This window comes from Rhinoraja longicauda, chromosome 9, assembly GCF_053455715.1.
Source record: "Rhinoraja longicauda isolate Sanriku21f chromosome 9, sRhiLon1.1, whole genome shotgun sequence".
NCBI lineage: Eukaryota > Metazoa > Chordata > Chondrichthyes > Rajiformes > Arhynchobatidae > Rhinoraja > Rhinoraja longicauda.
Window position 1 is genome coordinate 30,301,880 of NC_135961.1, and position 9,775 is coordinate 30,311,654.

Sequence of the window (9,775 nt, forward strand, 5' to 3'; positions counted from 1 at the left end):
TACCCATAATAATTTCACCAGTTTCTGCCTTCAAGGGACCCACATTTGTCTTTACTAAATTTTTTCTCTTAACATACCTAAAGAAGATTTTACTGTCCTTCTTTATAATCTTGGCCAGCTTTGCTTCGTACCTCATTTTTTTTTAAGCCCTTATTGCCCTTTTTGCTATCTTCCGTTGTCCTTTGCCCAAACCTCTGGCTTCCCGCTACACTTTGCTATCTTATACATTTTTTCTCTTAGTTTTATTCCATCTTTAACTTCCTTTGTCAGCCACGGTTGCCTCTTAGAATCTTTCTTCCTCTTTGGAATGAAATGATCCTGTATCTTCTGGATTATGCCCAGAAATTCCTGCCATTGCTGTTGCACCGTCATTCCTGCTAGGATCCTTTTCCATTCGACCTTGGCCAGCTCCTCTCTCATGCCTTCATAGTTCCCTTTGTTCAATGCAACACTGACATTCCTGGTTTAACCTTCTCCCTCTCAAATTGCAGATTAAAACTAATCATATTACGGTCACTACCTACAAGCATTTCCTTTACCTTGAGTTCCTTTATTAAATCTGGTTCATTGGACAACACTAAATCCAGAATTGCCTTCTCTCTGGTAGGCTCTAGTACAAGCTGCTCTAAGAATCCACCTCGGAGGCACTCTATAAACTCTCTTTCTTGGGGTCCAGAACCAACCTGATTTTCCCAATCTACCTGCATATTGAAATCCCCCATAACCACAGTGGCATTACCTTTGTTACATGCCAATTTTAACTCCTGCTGCGACTTACACCCGGTATCCAGGCTACTGTTTGGGGGTCTGTAGATAACTCCCATTAGTGTCTTCTTACCTTTACAATTCCTCAACTCTATCCACAGTGACTCTACATCATCAGTCCCTATGTCACCTCTCACAAGGGACTGAATTCCATCCCTCACCAACAGAGCTTCCCCACCTCCTCTACCCATCTGCCTGTCCTTTCTATTGGGTGTATAACCCTGAATATTCAGTTCCCAGTCCTGATCCTTCTCAAGCCACATCTCTGTAATCCCCACAATGTCATACCTACCAATCTCTAACTGAGCCTAAAGCTCATTCTCTTTACTTCTTATACATCGCGCATTCATATAAAGTACTTTTAATCCTTTGCTCATCTCACCTTCCACATCGATTCCTATTACACTTGGCCATTCTCTCCTATTCCTTCGTGAGCTTTCTGTCCCGTTAATTCTGGAGTGTATCTTAATTTTTCCTATACTCTCTTTCCCTTTAACTCCATCCTTGTCTATTATACATCAATCTTGACTGAGCATGGGGGATAAACACAGTTTAAAAAAATGTCCTTAGGTTAAACAAACAAGACTCTAAGTGGATTAACAAATAAATTATAATAGGATAAAGGGATAAAAAAACTCCAAGAATTGTGCAGGGAAAAGTCAAGAGTGTTTTATTGTCATGTCATTGGTGATCATTTTCCAATGTTCTATAGATTCAGGATCAGTTCCTGTGGATTGGAGGGTAGCTAATGTTATCCCACTTTTTAAGAAAGGAGGGAGAGAGAAAACAGGAAATTATAGACCAGTTAGTCTGACATCAGTGGTGGGGAAGATGCTGGAGTTAATTATAAAAGACAAAATTGCAGAGCATTTGGATAGCAGTAACAGGATCATTCCAAGTCAACATGGATTTACGGAGGGGAAATCATGCTTGACTAATCTTCTGGAATTTTTTGAGGATGTTACTAGGAAAATGGACAGGGGAGAGTAGAGAAGGTCCCACATAGGAGATTAGTGGGCAAAATTAGAGCACATGGTATTGGGGGTAGGGTACTGACATGGATAGAAAATTGGTTGGCAGACAGGAAGCAAAGAATGGGGATAAATGGGTCCCTTTCAGAATGGCAGGCAGTGACTAGTGGGGTACCGCAAGGCTCGGTGCTGGGACCGCAGCTATTTACAATATACATTAATGACGGATGAAGGGATTAAAAGTAACATTAGCAAATTTGTAGATGACACAAAGCTGGGTGGCAGTGTGAACTGTGAGGAAGATGCTATGAGGTTGCAGGGTGTCTTGGACAGATTGTGTGAGTGGGCGGATGCATGGCAGATGCAGTTTAATGTGGAAAAGTGTGAGGTTATCCACTTTGGTGGTAAGAATTGGAAGGCAATTTATTATCTGAATGGTGTCAAGTTAGGAAAAGGGGACGTACAACGAGATCTGGGTGTCCTAGTGCATCAGTCACCGAAAGGAAGCATGCAGGTACAGCAGGCAGTGAAGAAAGCCAATGGAATGTTGGCCTTCATAACAAGAGGAATTGAGTATAGGAGCAAAGAGGTCCTTCTGCTGTTGTACAGGGCCCTAGCGAGACCGCACCTGGAGTACTGTGTGCAGTTTTGGTCTCCAAATTTGAGGAAGGATATTCTTGCTATTGAGGGCATGCAGCGTAGGTTCACTAGGTTAATTCCCGGAATGGCGGGACTGTCGTATGTTGAAAGACTGGAGCGACTAGGCTTGTATACACTGGAATTTAGAAGGATGAGAGGGGATCTTATTGAAACATATATAAGATTATTAAGGGGTTGGACAGGTTAGAGGCAGGAAACATGTCCCCAATGATGGGGGAGTCCAGAATCAGGGGCCACAGTTTAAGAATAAGGGGTAGGCCATTTAGAATGGAGATGAGGAAAAACTTTTTCAGTCAGAGTTGTAAATCTGTGGAATTCTCTGCCTCAGAAGGCAGTGGAGGCCAATTCTCTGAATGCTTTCAAGAGCTAGATAGAGCTCTTAAGGATAGTGGAGTCAGGGCGTATGGGGAGAAGGCAGGAACGGGGTACTGATTGAGAATGATCAGTCATGTTCACATTGAATGGTGGTGCTGGCTCGAAGGGCCGAAAGGCCTACTCCTGCACCTATTGTCTATTGTATCCCAGATAGAACAATGAAATTCTTACTTGCTGCAGGACAATGAAATATGTAAACATAGTATTCTGTGAACAATATAATAAACGAGATAAAAAGTTCAGTGTGTGTATATGTATGTGTATATATATATATATATATATATATATAGACATACATATACACATTATATAAAATAAATGATAAAAAGAAATATATACACACACATACACATAAAAACAAACAATAATATACAAAAAGACAAAGAACAATGCCCCCAGGTCTTTGTAGTTCAGAGCTTATTTGGAGCCCAGTGGAATGAATGCAATAGAATGAAAACAAATGAACAAAGGGCAGTACACTGTGGGAATATCAGCACAGGCTACCGACTGTGCTTTTATCACAGGCAACAGTAAAGAAAAAAAGGAAGGAAAAAGTCTAATACAGGGATCTCCAAACTCTGGCCCGCGAGTCACATCCGGCCCGCCATTAGATTTTATCCAACCCGCAGCAAGCTCTTAGACAGCGGGGACGGGAGACAGAAGCTGCCGGCGAAGGTTCACCGGAGAGCGGAACGCCACCAACCCAGAACCGGGACAAGGCGAGAGATCACAGCGCCCCCCTCGCAAACAACAAACCCAAGGAAACATCCCTCCTCACTGCCGCCACTCACCCCGGGGAGAGGGGGTAGAGAGAGCGCGGGGAGGGTGTCAGAGGGTCCGGCCAAGGAGCGCCACCACTTGCGGGGGGTCTCTCTCTCTCTCTCCCCCTCTCCCTCTCCCTCTCCCTCTCCCCCTCTCCCTCTCTCTCTCTCTCTCTCTAACCCTCCCTCTCCCTCTCTCTCTCTCTCCCTCTCCCCTCTCCCTCTCCCTCTCCCTCCCTCTCTCTCTCTCCCTCTCCCTCTCTCCCCCTCCCCCTCTCCCCCTCTCTCTCTCTCTCTCTCTAACCCTCCCTCTCTCCCTCTCTCCCTCTCTCTCTCTAACCCTCCCTCTCTCCCCCTCCCCCTCTCCCTCTCTCTCTCTAACCCTCCCTCTCTCTCCCTCTCCCTCTCTCCCCCTCCCCCTCTCCCTCTCTCTCTCTCTCTCTCTAACCCTCCCTCCCTCTCTCCCTCTCCCTCTCTCCCTCTCCCTCTCTCTCTCTAACCCTCCCTCTCTCTCTCTCTCCCTCTCCCTCTCTCCCAGAGCCAGCGACATCTGCACCACTGCTCCACTCTCTTCCCCGGCCCTGTCTCCCTCTAACGCAGCGAAATAAGAACAAACACAAGTGGAACTGGCGCCGCTCAACCCGGGGATGCGGGGATGCGGGGATGCAGGGCTTCTGAACAACAACTACACTCGTGTTTGTTCTTATTTCGCTGCGTTAGAGGGAGACGGGGCCGAGGAACAGAGTGGAGCAGCGGTGCAGATCTCGCTGGCTCTGGGAGAGAGAGGGAGGAGAGAGGGAGGGAGGAGAGAGGGAGGGAGGAGAGAGAGAGGGAGGAGAGAGAGGGAGGAGAGAGAGGGAGGAGAGAGAGGGAGGAGAGAGAGGGAGGAGAGAGAGGGAGGAGAGAGAGGGAGGAGAGAGAGGGAGGAGAGAGAGGGAGGAGAGAGAGGGAGGAGAGAGAGGGAGGAGAGAGGGAGGAGAGAGAGGGAGGAGAGAGAGGGAGGAGAGAGAGGGAGGAGAGAGAGGGAGGAGAGAGAGGGAGGAGAGAGAGGGAGGAGAGAGAGGGAGGAGAGAGAGGGAGGAGAGAGAGGGAGGAGAGAGAGGGAGGAGAGAGAGGGAGGAGAGAGAGGGAGGAGAGAGAGGGAGGAGAGAGAGGGAGGAGAGAGAGGGAGGAGAGAGAGGGAGGAGAGAGAGGGAGGAGAGAGAGGGAGGAGAGAGAGGGAGGAGAGAGAGGGAGGAGAGAGAGGGAGGGAGCAGCCCCCGCAAGTGGCGGCGCTCCTTCACCGGACCCTCTGACACCCTCCCCCTCCCCCTCCCCGCTCTCACCTGCTGCACCCTCTACCCCAACTCTCTCCCCCCTCTCTCTCTCTCTCTCTCTCTCTCCCCCAGTGGTGGTCACTGTATTTTTTCTGTTTTATGAATAATTGTAAACCTACGGTATATATATTCCAATATTTCAAGCTCTTTTAAAAAATTGAATGTTATTTATTTGTTGCAATATAAATCTAACGAAGACTAACCTAATCTAACCGAGTTTAACCTTTCCTAATCTAATCTAACGTAACCTAGTCTAAACTTTTTTGAGGGGGGAGGGGGGAGGGAGGAGGAGGGGGAGGGGGAGAGAGAGGGAGAGGGTGCTGCACCAATGCAGGAGAGGTTTGGGCCCAACGGGTCCACTTGTTCTATTCTATATAAATTGCTGTGTTAGCCTAGACTGGGAGAACTACAAATATCTGTGAGCTATTTGCCTGCCAGAGTCATCTTCTTCAGGAACGGCGGTGACAGGGGCGAAAGAATGATCTGTTTACAGTATTACTTTGAGTGCCCTGAGGTCCCAAACACCTGAAACATCAAAGATAAATCCATTTTTATTTTTAGATTAATTGCACGGAAGCATGATTTGCATTTTATTCAAGTTACACCTTGGTTAGAGTGCAAAGCACTGGTGTTTGAGAAGTACAATATCAAATGCTGACAACCCAAGTCTCATGGGTATTCTGCTGAGGGTGGCTCAGTGTAAACGTGAATGGAACAGAACATGGAGTAGCTTTTCTTTTTCTTTAACTGTAAAAAATACATAGATTAATTCTTAACACTGCCTGTGCTGGATGATGGAAAATATCATATAATCCCAAAAGTTGATACATTACTATATCTCAACAGCAGCTATTTGTTCCAACTCAGAGATGCAGCTGTGTCGGCAGGGAAATTATATCAATTTAAAATTGTGATGAATAAAGAGGAAACCGTGCCGTTGTGACATCTCTAAGCACTCTGACGCTGCTGATAGAGCTGCTGCCCTGGGTTCAATCCTGACCTCGGGTGCAGGATCTTTGCAGCTTTCATGTTCTCCCTGTGATCGCGTGAGTTTCCTCCCACATCTCAATGTGCCAGTTTATAGGCTAATTGGCCCCTGTAAATTGCCCCTAAGGTGTAGGGAGTGGATATGAAAGTGGTGTGAATGGGTGATTGATGGTCAGTGCCCACACGGTGGACTGAAGAGTCTGTTTCCATGCTGTATCTATAAACTAAACTAAACAATCGTAAATTCAGTTTATTCGGCCTTTTGCAAGCACAGTCCCCTCCAATATTCAGCATCACTTCTTGGCAAGGCTCACAGTCAATGCAGGTCTTATTCTGCCTAATTTTAAAATAGCTGACTGCTTTAAAGGGCTTTTACTGAGATTAACCAAAAATTAACTTTAGGTAATTAAGTAAATTAAATTAATCAGGAATTTAAAAATAAATCCTATATCAAGAACATTAATGGCGCTATTGAACCGACCTACTTCATTTTCCCTAAATATATCATTGTTATTGCAAAGGGATGATATGTGAATCCAGGCCCATCAGGATGGTTAATTCGTAACTGCTTTCTTCAATGGCCTGGTAACTCTAAGTTCACGAGCATTTGTAGATTGATGATAAATATTGGCTTTGGCACTGACACATCTTCCTCCACAGTGAATGGGTAAAATAAATCAGAAGTCCTCAATCAGATGTATTCATGTACATTTAATTAGATATGAGATGTGAAAGGTACAATGTAACAAGGTAAGTTTCCTTTCTCTACCCATTACATGGAACATTTATTCTTAAATTATTGATAATGAAGTGAATGCCTTATTATGTGCTCCTCCATGCTCTGGCTGCAGTTCAGGCAACCAGCAAGCACAGAACATATATTGTATTTCAGCTCTCCGCTGATTACAATATGAAGCAGGAGCCAAAGACCTTCATTGTGGTATAACATGTTCATTGTCTTTAAACAAAAGTGCATTCACTACAAAATAGCTGTTGCATGGGGTGAGAGAAAATGAAATATAAATGGTACAACGCACTTCCTGTTTATACCAGTTCCTCAAAAGGAGATGTATTTATAGTTCCACAAGCAAAGGTTTTTTAAAATCATGCTTGCATTTCATTAATTACTATTCCATTGGATTTCTGCTCCTCGTGCAGCTAGATCATGGAACAGCAGGAAAGTCTCATTAGGTTGTTTTTTTTTGAACTAAATTAATGTTAAACATTTATTCCAAAGTCTTGAGCACTGCGGTAAAATTCCCTCCTTGTTTTATGTGGCCTGATATCTCTATTGATATAACCGTCATGGTTTGATCTTTAGTACAGTGCTCAGCAATCTTTGTTCAAATGAGATGTTGAGGTCTGCAGTCAAAGGCGGAAACATTTGAGGATCTTTCCTCAGGAATCATTGAAGAACATCGTCCATATATATCAATATGGTTCCCATCGAACCTCTTCATCTGGGCAAAGCGGAATCTCTGGATTGCCGCAATGCTCAGGCAAGGGGACATTGGAACACATACTGAGCTGCTGCCCAAAGGCTCTTGGGCAGGGCCGATACATCTGGCGTCACGACCAGGTTCTGAAACCCATTGCAGAAGCCATCAGCATGGGAATCAGCAGCTGCAGACGAGCACGCCCCACCACATAGATGATCACCTTCGTGAAGGCTGGAGTGCAGCTGCCAAGAACCACAGCAGCTAAGAATCCGTCGGGAATCCTGGCGACTGCGCAGGGCTGGCAGCTTTCTGTAGACCTGGTGAAACACGGCACATCACCACGACCACCTTGAGGCCAGACATCCTCCTGGTCTCAGAGGCGACCAAAAAACATCGTCTTGTTGGAACTGACAGCGCCATGGGAGGACTGTCTGGAGGAGGCCCACGAGAGGAAGAAGACCAAGTACGAAGAGCTCACAGGTATCACAAAAAGCTTGAGTAACTCAGCGGCTCAGGCAGCATCTCAGGAGGGAAGGAATGGGTGACGTTTCGGGTCAACACCCTTCTTCAGACTGATATCAGGAGAGGGGGCGAGACAAAGAAAGGATGTAGTTGGGGACAGGAAGACAGTGGGAGAACTGGGAAGGGGGAGGAGAAAGAGAGGGATAGAGGAGAAGATGGAGGCGCAGGCAAGTCCCGAGAAAACAGATGTGGCTGTGGTAGCGAGGCTGGGTCAAAACGTGGTCGTAGCGTAGGAGGGCAGGAGGAATCAGAGGGGGGGGGCAGTGAGAGAGCATGTTGCTAAACTCTCGTCGAAGAGAGAACTTCTTCAAAGTTGACATACCTTGAGGAGAAATCGCAGTGGAGCGGCAAGTTGTGTAGTTACAAAGAGCTGGTCATAGACTGCCATAAGCAGGGCTGGAAGGCAAAGTGTATGCCCATCGAGGTTGGCTGTAGAGGTTTTGCTGGGCAATCGCTCTACAAAGCCTTGAGTGCACTGGGCATCACCGGAATGGAGAGGAGAAGAGCCATCAAGAACACCACAGAGGCAGCGGAGAAAGCCTCGAGATGGCTTTGGATCAGGAGAGGAGGTCCATAGGGAAGAGCGAATGCCACCTGAACACGTTGTGGTCTGATCAACCACGGCTGGGTCGCCCGGGCGAGGGTATCTGATGTTGAAAGACCCAAAACACCCAATGACCCCAGGTTACATCACTGGTGATATGTTCAGGAGCATCAAGAGATGTATTCTGTCAATCAATAGTTCAATTTACATATTTTTAGGATAATATATTTGTTCAAGTTAATCTTTATTCCTCGGAGCGCAGGGTTGATCTTATAGAGGTGTTTAAAATCATGAGTGAGAATTGATAGGGTGAATGCACAGTGTTTTACCCAGGATAGGGGAATCAAAAACCTACCTTTTCACTGAATCCTCCAACTACAATTGTTACAAGGGAACAGATTCAAGGATCTGACTAGTAGAACAGAAAAAGGCTCACTCGGCTGTTTAGTTGCAAATCAGTTTTATTGGCAAGAGGACAAACACAATACTTGTCTCGGTATGTGCGGAGTCCTGTTTTACAGCAGCACACCTCTCTCTCTCTCTCTCTCTCTCTCTCTGCCTCTGTCCGCAGCGCTGATCGCGACTCAGCCCTTCGGTGAATCCCTCTCGCACATGAACACATCAGATTTATTGGCAATATAGAGAACAGAAAGAATACTTGTATTGGTAAGCGTGGGGTCCGTTTTACAGCAGCACTAGTCTCTCTCTCTCTCTCTCTCTGCCTCTATCCGTGGCGCTGATCGCGACTCAGCCCGTCGGTGATCCCCTCTCGTACATGAAGTCTGTCTCCTTTGTGAATATTGATGAAAAATATTCATTTAGGACTTCACCTACACCTTATGGCTCCACGCACAGATTGTCCCTCATGAGCCTATTTTTTTCCATGGTTATTCCTTCATCCTAAATATAGAGTTTCTTCCAATTTATCTTAATCCTGTCTAGATGTAAAGATGCAGAGCATCTTGGACACTACAGCTCACCCCCTCCATGACACATTGGTCAACCTGAGGGGCACCTTCAGCAACAGATTGGTTCCACCAAGATGCAGTACAAAGCGCCCACAAGAGATCCTTTTTCCCTGTGGCTATCAAACTGTACAACTCCTCCTCCTGCAAACCAAGTGTCAGTAAATGGAATTAATAGAGATAAGTAGTTGGTGTTCGCCATGGACATGGTGGGCTAAAAGGCCTGTGTGACTCAATGAGTTTTCAAAGATCCTTGTTTACAGAAAAACCCAATGACTCAGCATTTTGAATTAAAGAACCGGAAGAGCAAAATCATAGCAGCTGACGTGATCATTAGTTCTCCAGACGAGTGAGCAGGTTTAATCTGTGAGTTAACCACACCCTAAACTATATAAGATCAATGGAGTAAATACCTTTGTATCATGGAATTTGATACCATATTTTTACGCTAATTTCTCCTTTGATATTAT